This window comes from Bombyx mandarina, chromosome 23 (assembly GCF_030267445.1).
Source record: "Bombyx mandarina strain Sakado chromosome 23, ASM3026744v2".
Classification (NCBI taxonomy): domain Eukaryota; kingdom Metazoa; phylum Arthropoda; class Insecta; order Lepidoptera; family Bombycidae; genus Bombyx; species Bombyx mandarina.
The window spans coordinates 15718751-15739285 of NC_143229.1; the positions used below are offsets into that span (position 1 = coordinate 15718751).

The following is a 20535-nucleotide window of genomic DNA, read 5'->3' on the forward strand; positions in this document are numbered from 1 at the left end:
CACATAAAAGGCGCTTAGGTATTTTTTTGAGGTACCACTTTTTAACTGCAATATTCGTTGTGTATTGCTCAGTGGTGAGCCATTGCAGAGGTCTAGTCCAGCAGTAGACTGCTATAGACTGATGGTGATGATATTCGTTTGACGTCATTAACATCTTCGTCCTTAGTGAGGTCATTAAACGGAATTAAAATTGTGGAAGTCAAAAGGCAATACGTTTTATAATTTCAGCGATTTTTTTTACCTTTGTTTCTCAAGACTCTTGTTGCAATTTCCTTTGTCAAATTAGTAAAAGGCTTACGGGAAATGCCTTCAATAAAGGCAGACTTAACAAACGTAGGCGACAAGATATAGAGAAACTAAGCCCTCTTTGTTTCTCAAGACTCTTGTTGTAATTTCCTTTGTCACATTACTAAAAGGCTTACGGGAAATGCCTTCAATAAAGGCAGACATACCAAACGTAGGCGACAAGATATAGAGAAACTAAGCCCTCTTTGTTTCTCAAGACTCTTGTTGCCATTTCCTTTGTGACATTACTAAAAGGCTTACGGGAAATGCCTTCAATAAAGGTAGCACAAGAGAAATAGATGACAAGTTATAGAGATTTTCGTTTGGGTGGTTTCCAATGTGCCGAGATTGGACGACGTGGATAAATGCGCAAAAATAATTGGTGGTCATAGCTTGAAAACAAAGACTACTTTTATAAACGAATGGGGGATATTAAGTTAAGGCCAACGAACTTAAAAAGGCTATGTTACGGAATATGACGATGTATTCTCACTAGAGATAGAATTTTTTTTCTTTATTTCGAAGTCACTAACCTACTGGCCTATTTCGAGTATTCCCCGATCTTTATTTAGTATTAGTAGCATAGTATACTGGTGATAGGACGTCTTGTGAGCCCGCACGGGCAGGTACCACCACCCTGCCGATTTCTGCCGTGAAGCAGTAATGCCTTTCTTTTTGAAGGGTGGGGCAGCCGTTGTATAAAACTGAGACCTTAAAACTCTTGTTTCAAGGTGGGCTACATTTACGTTGTATATTTCTATGGGTAACCATTTAACACCAATTGTACCGTGAGCTCGTCCACCCATCTAAGCAATAAAAAAAGTAATACATTTTATATTGTGTCCAACTTCCTTCGAAATATTTGAGTATCTTGAATAAGGCACAGTTTCCGCGTATTTATGCCATGAAGCAGTAATAAAGGGATGACGACAGTGTTCCAATGTAATTGTGATTTGAGCTTTAAGATGAGCAATAAGATCCACGTTATTGTCCATGGGCGCGGATAACCGCTTTGTACTTTACTAGTTTAAATGACTTCATTTTAAAAACTTTCATCACCTTTGTTTAATAACAATAGTAGCAATGCTGACAATATTAAACGAACCATTCAGCTCATTAATGTTTGACGTCATAAGTGGCTAAGCGTTGATTTTCCCATAGACACAGCCCACTGAGTTTCTCGCCGGATCTTCTCAGTGGGTCGCGTTTTCGATCCGGTGGTAGATTCTGCGAAGCACTGCTCTTGCTAGGGTCAGTGTTAGCAACACTCCGGTTCGAGCCCCGTGAGCTCACCTACATGTTAGAGCGAAGCTGAAATAGCCTCCCAGGGCTATCACCAATACGATACAATATCCGTTATCTTCAAAAACCGGTACATAAAAACGTAAGACCGTTTATTATCGTTCAATTTTGATCACTTTACACTGATGGGTGTGGCCGTTTCGTGCTCTTACCTTATTTGGACACATCCGGTACCAAGATTGAGGATCACCGCGCATGCTCCAGGAGGACGACGGGCTCTATCGATTATCACTTCACTTCTGCCGTTCGAAATGCACTTTTTGTGAACCGGGACATACCACATCCGCGTCCGTTAATCCAAGACAAAGAACTTCTAACACGAATCCAGGACCAAAACTTATCTATGAGCTTGATTGGCGATGAGAACTCGTTGGTACGTCCTTGATAAATCCGAATTTAAGCTCTTCGACTATCAGAGGATATTTAGGGAGAAATTTCTTTGTACGCCCCAAATTCTTCAAATTCCACATCCCTTATACTTATAACATTATCATATGGATGGTTTACGTGTGGGAGGGCGTTATATCAGTCTTCATGAGCATGTACCTCCATCCTTTGTGCCGCAAAGCAGTCATGCGTTCCATTGTCCGGCGTGACAGGCGTTATACATTTGACCTTTATTCATACAATGGCCTTCACGTTTCAAGGTGGTTGACGGCATTTACGCTCTGCCATCCACGAATCCTGATAACCATTAAACACTAGGTCTGTTCCACAGCTGCACAAACCTCCGATTACTTGTTGTCCAAAAGCCAGCGCTGATTCCACGTTCGGATCGCGATATTATTCTGTATTTCTGTGAGCTAATTATCACCCTTAAAAACGGGTCTGCTGGTAGCCCTATTTTAATAGCCCAGAATGCTCAAGGCCGTTCCCACAAGTAAACGAGATAAGATCTCGGAGGGTGCATTTTAATAAGAAGTTCCCCTGTTACATTCCTATTCGACGATTCATCGTCTAGGACTTATCTATTATCTATGAAGGGAACTCGAATACTCTGTATCGATTGGCTCCTAGACGCTATTAAGTGTGACACTATGAATTGAGGGTTTGCTTATTTACCGCTTTTTTTAAACTAGATAGGGTCTTAGGGGGACCGTTCTGTGACGTCTCCGGAAATTGTTATCTACGAATAGGGATTAGTGGGGGAATGGGAGCAAGTAGGAATACGTTCCACAATGCACCATTTGAAGTAGAAGCCTGAAGGATAAGACGCCCAAGGTTATAGTATCGAGCGTTGCCACTCTGTAGTTGTTCGAATCCTGCAGGCGGATAGAAATTTTTATAATGAAATACGTGCATAGGAAATTTTCATGAATTAGTTCCACCATAGAGGCACAACGAATGTTACGATTACTGTACTATAATACTGAGACTTCGAACTCATATCTCAAGTTAGGTGGTGGCATTTACTTTGTTGATCTTTGTGAGCTCCGATAACCAATTAATCACAGGTGGGCCGTGAACTCGTCCTCCCATCTAAGCAATAGCAAAAACCTCCCTACCTATTTATGCTATGCAAATGTGATTTCGACTTCAAAGGCATTGTTATAAGGCAAGTTCAAAGGCATTGTTATAATCGCTTGGGTAGATTGCGAATATCACATGAGGAGCAGCTAATCGGGCCTAGATTTCAAACCTGTTACGCGGCAGAAATGATCTCTGAATGACACTAGTAGCAGACCCGATTAAGATCAACTCTGCTCTCTTATTGATGTTCGACAAAATACAGCGTAATCATCTTGAACGATGGGCGAAAATTCCCTTCTTTCAAACAAACCTTCTTCTGTGTCCATTCAAATGGAACTGGACTCTTCGGAACGCTGATTTTGGGAGTACACATTTAGGACTCTATAGATCAGGCTTAAAGGTCGATTTCGCTCAACTGATAACCGAAGCAGCGAACGCAAATATCTCGTTTACATTGCGGCGTCTATGGCCGTAGCCGCTTCATAAATAATTTTTAGCCCACTGAGTTTCGCGTCGGATCTTCTCAGTGGGTCGCGATTCCGATCCGGTGGTAGATTCTAGAAGCACTACCTTTGCTAGGTCTAGTGGCGTAGGCGTAGCTGGGATAGCCTCTTCTGCTATCAACGAATAGGGAGGGAAAAAATAAGTTGTCTAACTATTTTACCTAAAATACCGCATAATTAATCTCAAAAAGCGTTGTCCTCAGACATCGACGCTAAGCATTCGGGTCCCTGCAAGTGATCGAGTACACAGCGTTACCCACACACACGACAAGCTCATTCTGTGTTATCAATTACTCTAAAGCCGGTTTTGTTCTGAAGAAAAAACAGCGTAATTCGTCTTATTATCAGCCCGACGAGCTTGAGAATAGAGCTTAAATTGCAATGTACGATTGCGAAAGACCTTGGTTAAGATTCACCCTGTTTTTTGCAATGAATATTGTTACTAAGTGAAGCTCAAAGAGATTTTTAGCTTCGGTAAATTAAAGCTCTAGTTGTAGCACGGTTTTTTTGTTTGTTGTAAAAACTTTCTGGTTGAGGAGCTGACTTCGTTTACGGTTTCTGCTGTTTAGCAGCGGACGAGCCGAAGTCCTTTGGAAGTAACAAAAGATATTTGATATGTGGGCATCCGGGTTCTTGTCCCGTATTCTGACACTTATGGCACAAACAAAATCTTAGCATGAGGCGTTTGAATTTGGATGTAAAAGTTTCTGTAGCTGATGTACTGGATTTTACTGGCTTTAAAGCTGTGGTCAGAGCTGGTCACTAGATACTGTATATACTTCGTGTTACAAACTTAAATATGATGGCTTTTGCAAAACCCCTGACCTGATAAATAAGAATGGATGTATTCGTATAGTATAATCTGAGAGATATTTTGTAGTGACTCGATGAGTATGATACACGTGTTCAAATCCTAGTTGATTTCCACAATGTAAGAAAACCTTTGCAATCATTTTTATAATATTTTTTTATTGGTGTAATGACTGGGGTAGACAAAGACTTGGATGGACTGTGTAAATAGGTTGTGCTCGCGAAGGGTGTGAGTTTAGAGATGACGTATTATTCAGCGATCAACCGTCCTCGTCGAACTTACGACGAGGAGTATGACGAGCGCACTAACCCCTCGTCTCAGTGGGTCGAGATTTCGATCCGGCGGTAGATTCTGCAAAGCGTGCTAGGGCTAGTATTAACAAACTCTCTCAAGTTGAGCCCGTGAGCTCGCCTACCCGTCCGGGCGTAGCTGGAATAGCCACTTAGGGCAGGGGCCAAATGAAAAAATCGGGTGCTATCCTGGGTCTGACTTTCTGCCTACACCTGCTGCCTGTCTTGAGTTAGGACATAAAGCGAAGCCATTCTACAACGTAATCAAGAATTCGATATTTTACCTTAAGGCTGATAGACATTAGATTGTGATGTCGATGTGGGAGCGAATATGACAGTCGTAACTGTCCGAATGTCAGAGGTGGGGTATACAACCCGGGGCAAATTTAGCTGCAGCTAAAGCGCGTACTTTCAAATTCTTCATACACTTCCATTCTAATACGATTCTAATATTAATGCTGGCAGGACATATTGGGTGATGTTTTTGGGATGGAAGAATTGCTGGTGATTCGGAAGCTTCCAGCTATGCTAGGACCTGTGGGATGACGAAGTGGCACCACCGTTTTACACATAAGACAATCACCGGCAGACGATAATAATTCAGTACCAGGTAGACTGTGAGCATAAGGACCATAAGGCATGAATGTTCACAAGTGACCGGTTCGATACGGTCTGCATTCTCCTGTAGCCGTCGTCAGTCATACACTGTAAATATTTGTCATATGATACAATTACGTCTACCCAATTAACGATAGGAAGCGTGAAGATAAAACGAGGCTACCCTTAGGTTGGCTACACGGAAGTACCTCGGGTCAATGAACCAACGAAGTAAGCTCCGATCGACCTAGGCGCGTCGGCAGTCTGGGTGTGGTCCCAGTGTCAGCGTGTTCGAAAAAGCTCTAAGCGTTTTTAGGAATCATTAGTGAGGTGGAAAGTAAATTTGATCGCCTCGTTTTTAAATATTGTACCAAATGCAAGTGTTTGATTCTCGGTTGGATTCACTATTTGTGTCTGAAAGCTTTTAATATTCCATTTAACTAAAACTGGTGGTAAGACATCATGTGATTCCGCACCACCACCCCGCCTATTTCTCCCGTGAAGCAGTAATGCGTTTCGGTTTGAAGGGTGGGGCAGCCGTTATACTGTAAAAACTGAGACCTAAGAACTCATGTCTCGAGGTGGGGCATTCGAGGCGTCGATGGGCTCCAATAACCACTTAACACCAGGTGGGCCGTGAGCTCATCCACCCATCTAAAGCAATAAAAAAAAGCTGCTGTACCTTTCAGGAGAGTGACCTCGTCCACCAATCCAAAGCAATAAAAAAAAGCCACTGTACCTCCTTTCAAACAAGAACGCATGACTGCTTCGTGACAGAGATAAGGTTGACAGAGTGAACCTACCCAACCAGGCTCACAATATTGCCTGCCATATACCAGTGGGTGAATCCCCGTGATGCTTTGTACTCATATCTTGAGTACAAAGCATCATAGTCAAGTCATGATAATAATATGTTTGCTTAAATAAAATAAATATTAATTGCAGATTACATACTACTATTATTCAAGGAGATCTTAGCAAGACATTATATACAAATATCCGGAAATCGTGAAATGTGAAATCCGTGATTATTATAACGGTTATCACGTTATTAAGCGTCAAATAATAGGATATGTAATCTAGTCAACCACGAAAGTTTCAAACAATAGATTGTGGAGTTTGCTCACCGTAACACATCGCAGTGCTCGCAATCAATCTGCAACAAAACAAAGTATAGTTTAAAGACGAACAAAAAAACGATTTAAAAGCAAGTTAAACAAAAAATTCACTGCCCAATTCATTTTATACTCGTGATCCTGATTAGAATATCCCCGGCTAACATAAAGTAATAAAATATTTTATCATCATTGGTTAATCAGACGTCGATATAATAATATATTATTTAAAGATACATAGATATAGAACGAGGTAATGAAAACGTATAACCAACTGAGTTTCGCGCCGGATCTTCTCAGTGGCCCGCGATTCCAATCTGGCGGTAGATTCTGCGAAGCACTGCTTTTACAAGGGTCAATATTAGCAATTCTCTCAGTTGAGCCCGTGAGCTCACCTACCTTTCCGCGCAAAGCTGGAATAGCTCCATATACTGTCAACAATTACGAGGGGAAGCAAAAAAGCATATTTAAGGTCAATGCATTACGCTATCAAGAATGTTATTGATGTTTCGTCAAATGATCGCTTAGTTCTCATGCATCTGGCATGAGAACAACATGTAACTATCAGCTGATGTTAGAACATGTGCTTTAGTTCGTACTGAAGACGAGAGGTAATATATACTCTGTGCTATATCAACTTGATTATAGAAAATGTAACTAATAAATTTCATTTCGCGTTTTTTAATTACTAATAAATATCTAACGTTTGGAATGTTTTACAGTTTTAGTAGTTGACGAGTGAAAATATAAGAATAAAACGTAAAGATATTTTAAATTGCTTAATGTAGCGACATTAAATTGTTTAAATAACGCTCCAAGTAGAACCCAACCCCAGACTCAGACAGGCGATCGCATCGAAAGACATCAGCACCTCTCGCTCTAGCTCGGAGCAGACACTTTCCGTCTCTGTTACGCTCGTAGAATTATACAAATCAATTTTATCAAAGCGAAAACTGAAACACTAAAGTATTCAAAGACGTTATCTTTCGAAGCGTTTCCCCCTGTATTCCCTGGGCATAGAGCTTATATTTGTTTCGCACAACTATTGCAGGGCTGAAAGCCGATTTTCTGAAGACAACGTGATTTAGAGACTAAAATGTTGTTCATTGTTTTATATATACATATATGAGCAAGAAAATCAGTGTAGTTATGCGGGCGTGAGCTTTGTTCGTATTAATTTTGTTTTAAAATAACGGTCAGAATTATTTTATTAACCGACCTCAAATAAGGAAGTCCTCAATTTGTTCGTTCTCGGGCCTTTGAATTTTTTTTTCAGGCTAACTGATTCTAATGATCCTTTATTATCTGACTGCGTCGGTGGTGCAATAGTTATCGCCTCGGACTGTTGCGGCGAGGGTCGTGGGTTCGATTCCCGCGTCGAGCAAACATTGGGACGAACAGATTTGTTTGCTCTTCATCTGAGTGTTTATTATCGATACATGTACAATTAGACGTATGTAAGTATGTATGTCAGTCTCTGGTACCAATAACACAGATAATCCTAATTTGGGGCCTGATGACCGTGAGTGTTTTGGTCCCAGTTATTATTATTATTTGAAAGCTGACGCTTCTCGTGTGGTCCCATTAAAATTTTGTCAAGATCTACCCAGTGGTTTTCGAATTATCCTTAATAATGCGTGTTCAGTTGTAATTGTATTTAAGTAGTGTTTCAATCGATAGGTAAACCGCGCGTAATATGTTTCCTAAAGTTTTTTTATTTATTGCTTAGATGGCTGGACGAGCTCACAGCCCACCTGGTTTTAAGTGCTTACTGGAGCCCATAGACATCTACAACGTAAATGCGCCACCCACCTTGAGATATAAGTTCTAAGGTTTCAGTATAGTTACAACGGCTGCCCCACCCTTCAAACCGAAACGCATTACTGCTTCACGGCAGAAATAGGCGTGGTGGTGGTACCTACCCGTGCGGACTCACAAAGGGTCCTTCCACCAGTAATCACGCAAATTATAATTTTGCGGGTTTGATTTTTATTACACGATGTTTGTTATAAATGATTGTAATGCTATAAGTGATTCTTGTCCATGTGATGGTTGTCTGGAAGAGATCGCCCTTAGCGATTACCCCGCGCATTGTACTTTTTTTGTATTTAATGTTTTGCATTTTTGTTTATTTTATGTACAAAAACGGTACGCTAATATTTTGTGTATTAATTTGTGTGTAGGCAGCGACTTGGATCTGCCCCGGGCATTTCTGACGTCTATGACGTTAACCATTCACCATCAGGCGGGCCGTATGCTCGTCTGCCTACAAAGCCCATAAAATATATGGCATAACCTCTGTCTCTCCCTCTTTAACTGTCTTCGACTAAGTTGCGAAATGTCCTTAATGTTTTCTTTGCTGAAATCCGTTTTTTTGCATTATAATACCTGATTTCCATAGCAACAGTGTCAAGGGCGGATCCAGTTTTGGCGCCAGGAGGGGGTCACATAGCCGTGGGCAAGTTAAGAACTTATAATTTAATTTTGATAACAATAGATAATAACTAAATCATGATGTTATTCAATTAGTCCAAGTTAGTTCAAGTCCTGGAACTAGGTCAGGGGGGGGGTCATGACCCCCATGACCCCCCCCCCTGGATCCGCCGTTGAACAGCGTTCATTTATATCTGCTCGGGTAAGTATAGCGGTATTTTTCTTATTGTCGCAAATTAGTGGGGGCTTAAAGTTGTACAGTGCAGTTAAAGCTTCGAGACCATATTATAGCCGGGAGGCAGGCATCAGGGGCTTTGCAGCTTGCAGTAGAAACCTCGTCTCTTCCCGTTCGTGTAAGAGACGAGTGAGGATTCCACCAGGAATGAGCAGCAACATTCTCCGAGTATGGTACCAGCGTACTGCGACCTCATTTGCGGGTGTTACCGGTTTGAGGAGTCGAGGAAGTCGTTATAGACCTCTCTCTCAGGGATCTCATTGTTAGAAGTATACGGAAGGACTTCGCCTCTATGTCTTGAATCTCGATGGTAGCTCTGACGAATTACATCAAAGTTCATCTGGCTTTGAAGCGATCTTGCCTCATCTTGGAAGAGGTTTGAAGGCTCTCAGTAACGGCATATAATGACATCCATGATCATCAATAAGCTCTCATCTTTGAGCAGGTTGTTTGTACAGGAGTTTTGGAGCTAGATGAGTTCGTATTATCGGTTTGGAATATTCTCTTTGTATTCTCTCCATGATCTGTGAATGTTGTATTGGGACTTTAAATTCTTCAAATCTAACAGTGTACGTGGTCTCACGCCGCTGCTGCAGAGCGAATTCTTTGTGCTAAATGTCTCCCATGCTGGCCCCCAGTCAACGACTCTCTATCAGTTTATCAGCGAACTCAATGCCGCGATTCTTTACCGATAAACACACACAAGGACGGTTTTGCATATCGATAAGTGTTTGATTATCTCGAAGCTTGGAGAAAGTTGGTAATTGATGATAATATGATTGATTGATTGACTACAGAGCCAGAGCCTCCGCTACATACACACACATGATGTGTGCACCGGCCGAGTGCGGGACAGACTAGTGCACTGTCACGTGGAGCACGACTAGTCGCAGAGACATGCGGACTCACAGAGCCTCCGCTACACACACACATGATGTGTGCACTGGCCGAGTGCGGGACAGACTAGTGCACTGTCACGTGGAGCGCGACTAGTCGCAGAGACACGGGGACTCACAGAGCCTCCGCTACACACACACACATGATGTGTGCACCGGCCGAGTGCGGGACAGACTAGTGCACTGTCACGTGGAGCACGACTAGTCGCAGAGACACGCGGACTCACAGAGCCTCCGCTACACACACACATGATGTGAGCACCGGCCGAGTGCGGGACAGACTAGTGGACTGTCACGTGGAGCACGACTAGTCGCAGAGACACGCGGACTCACAGAGCCTCCGCTACACACACACATGATGTGTGCATCAGCCGAGTGCGGGACAGGCTAGTGCACTGTCACGTGGAGCGCGACTAGTCGCAGGGACACGGGGACTCACAGAGCCTCCGCTACACACACACATGATGTGTGCACCGGCCGAGTGCAGGACAGACTAGTGCACTGTCACATGGAGCGCGACTAGTCGCAGGGACACGGGGACTCACAGAGCCTCCGCTACACATACACATAAATTATTTGTTACAAAAAAAACTATAGTAAAGCCTTCAGTGAAGTCCCAACAATCACATAGTTTTAACTCGACTATTAAGTGACGCGCAATCTCATAGTACAGTAACAGATTAACCTACAAATTTGCTAGTCAATTATAGAAGTCTTTAATAACGAAAACAAGGAAATTATGCAATTTCGCCAAAGATTAAATTGTAACATTTGACAATTCCGTCCTTCGTTCGTGAACTGCGAGAAATATTCAAGTGTTTTTCGCCGCGGCAGGCATTTGTTCAAACACACCGGCACTTGGACAAACATGCGGCGTGCGAGCGCTCGTGTTGGACCGCCACCATTGGCCCACAAGGCAGGCCCTACAAACCGGTGTCGTCCTAGACACGGTCGAATCATTCACATAGATAGGACCCGCCCAAACTGTTGCACACATACAAACAAATGCACGTTCTTGGGTTCGCTTTGGAACGCAGCTTTGGACAGCTACTCCGGCTTGACTATTGGACGGAGTTAATCGCGTCTATAGATATTGGTAATTTGGTATGCACCATTTTGTTTTGAAGTCGTAGTGGACTAAAAGATTAGACGGCCGGTGCATTCGTATCGAGCGACGTGACTGTGCCGATTTTCGAATCCCGCAGACGAAATTTTTTTATTACGATATACATAGTCATGTTCGCCGAGTGAATTTCACGATGAATCAATTAACTAAATCGTGTAATAAAAATCAAATCCGTAAATATAATAATTTGCGTGATTACTACTGAGTTTCTCGCCGGATTTTTTCAGTGGGTCGCGTTTCCGATCCAGTGGTAGATTCTGCGAAGCACTGCTCTTGCTAGGGCCAGTGTTACCAAGACTCCCGGTTTGAGCCCCGTGAGCTCACCTACACGTCAAGGAGAACCTGAAATAGCCTCTCAAGGCTATCACCATAGGTAGGAAAAAAAACTATACAAACAAGACTTTTTTAATTTTTTTTTATTTCCTTGTAGGCAGACGAGCATACGGCCCACCTGATGGTGAGTGGTTACCGTCACTCATGGACATCAGCAATGCCAGGGGCTACCTATTATTAACGTAGACTTCGAGAATCGAAGGTGGTTAGCGACAGTCACGTTTTGAGGTCTCTTGTAAGCACATATTTTAACAACCCTTACATTAAAAAAAACAGCAATAATTTTGTTTCGAAATCCCTTTACCATTTAAAGGCAGACAGAAAATAGACGAAAAGGAATTGGCTATGGCAAAAAAAAAAAAAAACACCCTTGCAACCCCATTGTCAATAAAAACGCAAGGGCTGCAACGCTGCTATTGGACGCACCACACGAGCGGGGTTGGGGATGAAAATTAAGTACATAGCATACTTTTTTCGAAGGGGTGCCCTTACAAAGTGCACTGTACAATCGTTTGTTGATTTCATTCAAAATAATCAATAAAATTGAATTCGGAAAGCGACCATGCAGATGGAAAGCTAATTATACATGTGTGCTCTGAGGAATTGTTCGAGATGATACCGGCATCTTGTTTTTACCATCGCACCGCCCGCCACCGGAGTAGAGTTCATCCACACTACCTGGAGCCACTGCGGTCATCCACAGTGCGTTTCCAGAGGTCTTTTTTGCCACGTACCATCCGGCTATGGAGTGAGCTCCCCTCCACGGTGTTTCCCGAGCGCTATGACATGTCCTTCTTCAAACGAGGCTTGTGGAGAGTATTAAACGGTAGGTAGCGGCTTGGCTCTGCCCCTGGCATTGCTGAAGTCCATGGGCGACGGTAACCACTCACCATCAGGTGGGCCGTATGCTCGTCTGCCTACAAGGGCAATAAAAAAGAAAAAAAAAACATTTTCTTGCAGGTTAAGCCAGTGAGCTCACCTACCCATCCAGGCGCAGCTGGAATAGCCTCTTAGGCTACCAGCGAAAAGGTAGCTAAAATAAATAATATAACAAAATACGCCTTTATAGAAAATCCAACTCAAAATTTAAAAACTAAATTTTATTAAATTTGAATTTCACGATATTATCAAAATAACCCTTCTACTCATATCTGTTCATAAAATATTTATAGCTACTGATACCATACATCTCACGCTTTTTTTACAATAAAATCATTTTTTCTTACACTATTTTTAATTCAAATTTATTAAAATTTATTTTCTATTTTTTAGTTGGATTTTCTATAAAAGCGTATTTTGTTAGTTTTTTTAAACTATTATTTATTTTTTATTTTTTAAATTGAATATCAATGTTTTCCATTCTTTTTTTAATATTGAATTGTAATCGGTCCTTAATAAGTTTACCAAATTTCGAGTTAATCCGACGTTTTGAAGGGGGTCAAAATCATGTTCAAAGATTCCGTTACATACTAACATACATACGTCTGAAGCTAACGCTACGTATTAAAAAGCGTATTAAAAACAGTACCGTTTTTAATTACAAAGGTGGAGGAAGCTTACAACCTCCTTAACATTGAATTGGACCCCGTAAAGGAAATCAATGCAGGATATTAAAAAGCACAAGAGTGCTGATTTTGAGATTTTATTATGTTTTAGCTTTTTTTTTTATAACCCTTGTAGGCAGACAAGTATAAGGCCCACCTGATGATGAGTGGTTGCCGTCACCGATGGGCTTCAGCAATGTCAGGGGCAGAGCCAAGCCACTGCCTACCATTTAATACTCTCCATAAGCCTCGTTTGAAGAAGGACATGTTATGACATGGGAAACACCGTGGAGAAGAGCTAATTCCAAAGCCGGATGGTACGTGGCAAAAAAGATCTCTGGAAACGCACTGTAGAGGAACGCAGTGACTCCAGGTAGTATGGATAAGCTCTGCTTCGGTAGCGAATGGAGCGATGGGAAAAACGACATGATGGGCTCATCTCAAACAATTTCTCAGAGCACACCCCTCTGGCAGCATCTCGGTAGATGAGCACGCAGCCTCTTTGATAGTAAGTTTCATTCTATTGCTTACATGGGTCGACGAGCTCTCCTTCACCTGGTGCTAAGTTGTTACTGGACACAAATCAACAGCGTACATCTTAGCATTAAAACATAAATGCCGTCACCTACCTTGAGATGCGAGTTCTATTCAGTTGTTATAGTACAACAGCTGACCCACCCTTAAAACCGAAACGCATTACTGCTTCACAGCAGAATTAGGTAGGGCGTTGGTACCTGCCCGCGCACTCATAAAACACCCTAACACCAAACAGTACGCAAATAATAATTGTGGCCGGTTGGATTTTTATTCCACAACCTTATTCCTAAGTCATTCGTGAACATTAGTTGAGTATGTATTTCATCAAGAAAACTGGTACTTGCTAGCGGGATTCCAACACCGGTATCGTCTCGTCATTCGATACCATAGAGCTGGACGTCTGGAATTTTAAGCCACGTCGACTTCAAAAGTGGTAATCTCTCAGTGGATAGTGGAGTAAGAGACAATAAATACAACGTGAACAACACAAGCTTCGGTTATAATTTCGAAGTCTTTTAAAAAAAAGCTCACGAAATATGAAAGATTTTAAATTGTACGTTAAAGTAGGTATGTGTGATGTTCTAGATAAGTCTTGCAAATGACACAATTTCGTAAAATTTATTATACTTTTTTTTTCGGTTCAAGGTCATTTTTTAATGCGATGTTTGACCGGACAGAGCGGCTAGTCACGTACACAGATAGAACGAGTACAGGATAACAGAGTACTCTGCACTGTCACGTGGAGCGCGACTAGTCACAGGGACACGGGGACTCACAGAGCCTCCGCTACACACACACACATGATGTGTGCACCGGCCGAGTGCGGGACAGACTAGTGCACTGTCACATGGAGCGCGACTAGTCGCAGGGACACGCGGACTCACAGAACCTCCGCTACACACACACACATGATGTGTGCACTGGCCGAGTGCGGGACAGACTAGTGCACTGTCACGTGGAGCGCGACTAGTCGCAGAGACACGGGGACTCACAGAGCCTCCGCTACACACACACACATGATGTGTGCACTGGCCGAGTGCGGGACAGACTAGTGCACTATCACGTGGAGCGCGACTAGTCGCAGAGACACGGGGACTCACAGAGCCTCCGCTACACACACACACATGATGTGTGCACTGGCCGAGTGCGGGACAGACTAGTGCACTGTCACGTGGAGCGCGACTAGTCGCAGAGACACGCGGACTCACAGAGCCTCCGCTACACACACACACATGATGTGTGCACTGGCCGAGTGCGGGACAGACTAGTGCACTGTCACATGGAGCGCGACTAGTCGCAGGGACACGCGGACTCACAGAGCCTCCGCGACACACACACACACATGATGTGTGCACTGGCCGAGTGCGGGACAGACTAGTGCACTGTCACATGGAGCGCGACTAGTCGCAGGGACACGCGGACTCACAGAGCCTCCGCTACACACACACACACATGATGTGTGCACTGGCCGAGTGCGGGACAGACTAGTGCACTGTCATGTGGAGCGCGACTAGTCGCAGAGTCACGGGGACTCACAGAGCCTCCGCTACAGACACACATGATGTGTGCACCGGTCAAGTGCGGGACAGACTAGTGCACTGTCACATGGAGCGCCACTAGTCGCAGGGACACGCGGACTCACAGAACCTCCGCTACACACACACACACATGATGTGTGCTCTGGTCGAGTGCGGGACAGACTAGTGCACTGTCAAGTGGAGCGCGACTAGTCGCAGAGACACGCGGACTCACAGAACCTCCGCTACACACACACACACATGATGTGTGCTCTGGCCGAGTGCGGGACAGACTAGTACACTGTCACGTGGAAGGCGACTAGTCGCAGGAACACGGAAACTCACAGAGCCTCCGCTACTATACAGTCCGCAGAGTGCGGGACAGACCCAAGACAATCACCGCGCTACACCGCGATAGCCCTAATAATGTTAAAAATATGTAGTAGAGACTGACTGCGATAATTATCGTTCAATACGTTACCCACTCAGAAATTACGTCATGGCAATTCTGTTTTAGCTTCAAATTGGTTGTTAGACGTACCGGCGCCCCAAAATTATACATTTCGCGAGATAGCATATCAACAGTTTATCACACATGGCGACAAGAAATGAGCGCGAAAAAAGATACGGTTTTCAGTGTATTAATTGAAATTTCAAGAAGAACAACTAATTATGTGGTGTATTATATATATAGGTATATTTGTATACAGGTCGGATTACGTACCCGAAAACACGTGGAAAATAGTATGTGACACAAAGATCATAGTGTTTTAGCGTAGAACTCCCAATTAGGTATTGGACGTATCTGTGTCTTTGTGTGTACGAGAAGAACTCGGGATCAGTACAGAGCCGCAGAGGACCGTGTCTACCATCATCATTATCATCTCAGCCTGTCCTCTGGCCTTTGCTGAACATAGGTCTCTCCAATTGATCTCCAGTGCGGCCGGTCCGTTGCCACCTGCCTCCAACGTGACCCAGCGATTCTCACTAGGTCATCGGTCCATCTGGTAGGTGGCCGTTCCACATTGCACATGCCAGTACATGGTCTCCACTCGAGGATCTTTCTGCACCATCGGCCGTCCGATCTTCGCGCTACGTGGCCTGCCCACTGCCACTTCAGCTTGCTAATTCTACGGGCTATGTCAGCAACTTTGATTCTTTTACGGATCTCCTCATTTCTGATTCGGTCTCGTAGAGAAATACCAAGCATAGCCCACTCCATAGCTCGCTGCGTGATACTAAGCTTCCTAAAAAGATCCCTTGTGAAACACCACGTCTCGGAACCGTAAATCATCATTGGTAACACGCACTGGTGGTAGGATCTCTTGTGAGTCCGCACGGGTAGGTACCACCACCCCGCCTATTTCTGCCGCGAAGCAGTAATGCGTTTCGTTTTGAAGGGTGGGGTTGCCGTTGTAACTATACTGAGACCTTAGAACTTGTATCTCAAGGTGAGAGGCACATTTACTTTATAGATTTCTATGGGCTCCAGTAACCACTTAACACCAGGTCAGCTGTGAGCTCGTCCACCTATCTAAGCAATAGTAGTGTAATATAGAACTAGGCTACATGTAGGTCGGAGCTGTGTCTATTAGTGTATGAGGAGAGCTCAGAATCATTACAGAGTTGCAGAGGACCGTGTCTATAGGAGTGTAGTGTACGACTAGAGGCTAGATGTAGGTCAAATCTGTCTTTGTGTGTACGAGGGGAGCTCGGGATCAGTACAGAGCTGCAGGGGACCCTGTGTGGTGGTGTATATAGGACTAGATTCTAGATGTAGGTCGGGTCTGTGTGTGTGTGCACGAGCAGAGTTCGGGATCAGTACAGAGCTTTAGACGGTTTTTACAATACTGCAATCAGCTAGATATAACACGGAAGCGTGTTTAAAATCTCCCGATATGGATCTACAGAAGACCGTTTTGCGTTAACGCATACGTTTTATATTACACGTAGGGCTAGCGATAAGGACTTAACATTACTAACCCATATTTATCAGGCGCAGACAGTTTTTTCAGCGTCTGGTTTCCGACAACGAAAAAAAAAACACGTTAATGTTTATTTTTGTATACACGTGCAACGTCGGTGAACGTGTCGGAAAATATCCGGAATGAGTTCGCAGCGATAGTCGGTTAGTTAGGTACCGTACTGATGTACTAGCGATTGTGCTTGCGTCGTATTTGATTTTTTGTTCGACAAAAAGAGAGAGAGAGAGAGATAGAGAGTAGGCTTTAGTTTTTTTTTACCTGCCTAATCTGATAGGCTATGTCAGCGTAACCCTTTAACGTGTAGATGAGCTCGCGGCGCTCAAACGTTGTGAGTAATCTTGTGAATCTGCACGGGTTGGTACCACCACCCCGCCTATTTCTGCCGTGAAGCTGTAATGCGTTTCGGCTTGAAGGGCGGGGCAGCCGTTGTAACTATACTGAGACCTTAGAACTTATATCTCAAGGTGGGTGGCGCATTTACGTTGTAAATGTAAATGGGCTCCAGTAACGACTTAACACCAGGTGAGCTGTGAGCTCGTCGAACCATCTAAGCATAAAAAAAATTGTGTATCTTTTTAGCTTGTAATGTGTATTGTGTGCCTAATAAATAAATAAATTGCCAAACGTACTGGACGTGGTGGAGTGACGATCTGTGGAGGGTAGCAAGAGCTGGATGAGAGCAGCCGAGGGTCGTGCTCAATGGCGTGCAATTGGAGAGACTTATGTCCGATAGTGGTTCAGTAGCTGATAATGATGACTTTTTTAAATTTTTTTATTGCTTAGATGGGTGGACGTGCTCACAGTCCATCTAGTGTTAGCTGGTTACTGGAGCCCATAGACATCTACAATGTAAATGCGCCACCCACCTTGAGATATAAGTTCTTTATTGCCCTTGTGCCTACAAGGGCAATAAAAAAAAAACGAACATAAACGAGCATACCTGATGGTGAGTGGTTACCGTCGTCCATGGACTTCAGCAATGCCAGGGGCAGAGCCAAGCCGCTGCCTACCGCTTAATACTCTCCACAAGCCTCGTTTGAAGAAGGACATGTCATAGCGCTCGGGAAACACCGTGGAGGGGAGCTCATTCCATAGCCGGATGGTACGTGGCAAAAAAGACCTCTGAAAACGCACTGTGGATGACCGCAGTGGCTCCAGGTAGTATGGATGAACTGTACTCCGGTGGCGTTCGGTGCGATGGTAAAAACGAGATGCCGCTATTATCTCGAACAATTCCTCTAAAGTCTCAGTATAGTTACAACGGTTGCCCCGCCCTTCAAACCGAAACGCATTACTGCTTCACGGCAGAAATAGACAGAAATAGGCAGGGCGGCGGTACCTACCCGTACGGGTACTACCACCAGTAAAGATAACTTCGACCATACATCCCAAAACGAGCGGCGGCATTGGGTGATGAAAAAAATTCGAAGCCACGTTCGTCTGAACCCGAAGTTCGGTTTTATTATGCCACTAACGCATCTAGTTGACAACAATTGAGGTACAAAAATTTATTGAAATAAACATCTCCTAATACGGCGCGTTACGGTGGTTAGTGTGATTGGAATTATGGATTAAGCAGCTACCGTTTGTTCTCGATACGATTTGTGAATCGTTTTCGAGTTCGAAGCGAGTCTGGAAACGAGTCGGTCTCGGACATAGACATGACAATATTAACTACATTAAAGATTTTGATATTTGAATTTTTAATATAATTATCCTGCCCTTCTCCCAGTCACTTGGCGTCGGCGCAATATGTTTTCTCCTTCCATACTCCTCTATCATATACCATTTCTTCGCTCATTCCTCTCTTACACATATCGTCTTTCACACAATCCATCCTTTTGTTTTTAGGTTTACCTCTTCCTCATTTGACATTTTTAACTTCTATACATATAAATAAAATTGGAGTATCTGTTTGTAATATTGAAATCACTGCTTTTTACCACAGCTTACTGTCTGTTTGTTCCAGCCGTTCCAGAGGCTAATCTCTTTTTGGCCGAGACTTTCACTGATAGGTAGCTTTTGTGATAAGGAGTAACTTAAGCTACTTTTTTTAGACTGGTTTGGCCCAGCGGCGTCACCCGCGGTACGACAATAACCGCGAGCAACATCGCGTGACTCAGCTATCAGTAATAAAATTTATATTATGTTTCCGAAGCGAAGCGAGGACGGGTCGCCAGTTTTAAATAAAATAACAATCTTATTTGAAAAGGCCTACTTGTTTATTATTATTCTTTATTTATTTTATTTTGTTTTCAATTAATACCTATTGTAATTTAATTTTGATTTAAATGTGACCGTGAATCGATAATAATTATAATAATAATAATAAAATATTTTATTGCCTTTCACATTAAATAAAAAAGACATAAAAAAGAAAAAAAAAAGAAAAAAAAAGAAAAAGGTTTCGCTAATGTTGTTCAAAGTCGATAAATCGAGCAGCGCTGATTTTCAGTCACCCCCGTTGATGGAAAATTATTATCTGGTAATAAATAAATTATATTGAATTGAATTATTCCGCTGTATGACTTAAAGGCGAGGTTTAATCTCCACCTGTAGCATTGCTCATATCTTGAAGCTACGATAACCTTTCACCAGGAGAGAGGCTTTATCATTCGCGAAGCAATCGCTCTTGAGTTGTTAAGTCTCCTTCTGAGGCGCTCGGACAGCTGTTACCAAATCCCAGCCCTCCTGGCGGAGCCTTTGCTCGCCCACCTGTCCTGGTGAAACTGGAAAGGCCTCAAGGCCACCAGTAATACTTCAATGATAAAAAAGAGAGGCCTTAAGCTTCCTTTACTAATAAAAATAATTATTAGTAGCTGAATCGCCCGTCAAAGCGGAACCAATGGTATTTGAGGTCAATTATTCGTTTGCTGATCCAAATGAAACGATTCTCAATTGAGGAGTCGCAGTTTCGGAGCAACCGTCTATCAAGTTTAATTTAATTACATTGACAGGTGGCGTTGCTGCGGCTAATTAATGATTTAAATTGGCCATTAACGATTATTTTGATTTTTTTATACGGGTACAGTCATGAAACACATTGCGAATCTTATCCTTTTTTATTTGCCTTTGTAGGCAGACGAACATACGGCCCACCTGATAGTGAGTGGTTACCGTCGCCCATGGACTTCGGCAATGCCAGGGGCAGAGCCAAGCCGCTGCCTATCGTTAAGCACTCTCTACAAGCCTCGTTTGAAGAAGGATATGTCATAGTGCTCGGGAAACACCGCGGAGGGGTGTTCAGCGATTGGTTTATAATTACTTTAAAAAAATAAAATAATCAAGAAATTACCCACGTTGTAATAAAGTGCTTAAGAATATCCTTTGAAACACAGAATTCTCAAATGTAAAAATAATAATAATCACATCAACTCGAATTTATAGAACTCACTGTTAACTAGATTCTCGTTAGGTTTTTCACTTTCGAGAACTAATGGTATTTAAGGTCGCCATTTTGTCTGTACGCCTGTAGACAGCTGGGGGTCAGGGCTTGGCCGTGACATGTCCATACCAGTACTTTGTCAGTATAAAGGATTTGAAGGTGGAAAATCGT

General features: G+C 43.1%; 1 long non-coding RNA gene across 1 annotated transcript in view; it reads right to left on the reverse strand.

The window, feature by feature from the left end:
* Positions 1–20535, reverse strand: part of LOC149500221 (uncharacterized) — a 94531-nt gene that overhangs the window by 65979 nt on the left and 8017 nt on the right. The window contains exon 2 of the long non-coding RNA XR_016325235.1: positions 6386–6414. This is a non-coding gene — a long non-coding RNA (uncharacterized LOC149500221). The remainder of the gene's footprint in view (positions 1–6385; positions 6415–20535) is intronic.